This window comes from Aulonocara stuartgranti, assembly GCF_965226115.1.
Source record: "Aulonocara stuartgranti genome assembly, chromosome: 5".
In the NCBI taxonomy this organism is placed as follows: domain Eukaryota; kingdom Metazoa; phylum Chordata; class Actinopteri; order Cichliformes; family Cichlidae; genus Aulonocara; species Aulonocara stuartgranti.
Window position 1 is genome coordinate 10,437,536 of NC_138943.1, and position 1,490 is coordinate 10,439,025.

At 40.8% G+C, this 1,490-nt stretch overlaps 1 pseudogene across 1 annotated transcript; it reads right to left on the bottom strand.

Annotated features, from left to right (window-relative positions):
• Positions 1 to 303: 303 nt before the first annotated feature.
• Positions 304 to 826, bottom strand: LOC309707394 (transcription factor HES-5-like; annotated as a pseudogene). The gene is made up of 2 exons: positions 704 to 826; positions 304 to 590 (listed from the first exon to the last, which is right to left on the bottom strand). The product of its transcript is annotated as a transcription factor HES-5-like (transcript).
• Between the last annotated feature and the right edge of the window lie 664 nt (positions 827 to 1,490).

Sequence of the window (1,490 nt, forward strand, 5' to 3'; positions counted from 1 at the left end):
GTCAAACTCCCCAAAAAAGAATTTATTTTTCAAATATTTAACCAACCAGCTGACCAAGCCTTGGTCCTTCAGCTTATCTGTGTTTTCTCTCTTTACTTGAAAGATAGCGATATCACTGTTTCTTCAGGAAATGTTAAGTCATTGAAATTTCATAGAATTCAGTCAATATCATCAGTATAGCTGATCTAGTAGTGACTCCAGTCTGTGAGCTTCTACCATGGCCAGCAGAGGGAGCTGTAGACTGGACTCTTGTCTTTGGCTGTGACAATCAGAGGAGAGAAGTCCGCCTCACTCAGGTTTCCTTCAGAGGAAATGTGCAGCTGGTTGATGTGGTTCAGACTGAGTCTTCACCTCCTGTTTTAACAGAACATGCACCAGCTCTTGAATACATCTTGAGTAGCCCTTAACAGCTGCTGAGTCCACAGGTTGACACTTCTGCTGCAGTCTTTGCAGGAAGCCAGGATGTCTGCCTTCTCCAGTTTTGAGTCTGGCTGCTGTTTGAGGAGCTCAGAACCCAGGAGAGACTTGAGTTGTTCAATACTGCTGTTGATTCTCTTTCTGTGGATCTTCTCCACCAGAGGCTTTCTGAGCTGCAAGAAGAAGAACAAAGTCATTAATAAAACAGTTCTGGTGCATAGGTTTAGTGTTATTAAACATCATCTTTAATGAATAATGAATGACATTCTGATAATATCCAATTTACCTTATGATTCAGAGTCACATGGTCCTGAGAATTAGTCATTACTGGAGAGACTGTAGCTGCCATGGCCGGATCTCTGTGCTGTAGAGGTCTCTGTAGAGAGACTCTGATCTCTGCTGCCTTCATCCCTCCTATTTATACTCACACATCACCATATGAATGTGTGGGCCTTGGTCTGACTGGAGTTTCCCACAGTCTTGACCAAGTAGAGTGCCGGACATAAGAGGAAAGAAATCTGGTCTCCCACATGTGCGCTGGTCATATTAGTAGGGGACAATAGTTTGATTTCAGGTGACCGGTGGTGGACTGAAGTGGAGATGGAGTAAAAGACTCAGAGAGCTGTGTGCAGATAATAGAAAACTGTGACCTTGTAGAGAATACTAATACACTGCCTTGATGCTGAGATCAATGACTTTGACTGGGCACACACTCATCATCTTGATACACTTTCTGTATGAATTTGTGAGCAGGAAGTTGCTGTCAGATTCCCACAGTATTGAATGATAGAATAGAATTAGAATAGAATTCAACTTTATTGTCATTGCACATGCACAGGTACAGGGCAACGAAATGCAGTTTGCATCCATCCAGAAGTGCTTTAGTGATATAGATATATTACAATATATATTAGCAATAATATAGATATGTGAGTATATTACAGAAATGGGTCTATTATGGTATGTTATAATGTACACGGTATGAAGTATGTTGTGAATATTCTATAACTATAAGTATGTACAGGCTGTAGTGAGTACAAGCTATGTACAGGATATGAACAGGATATAAATAT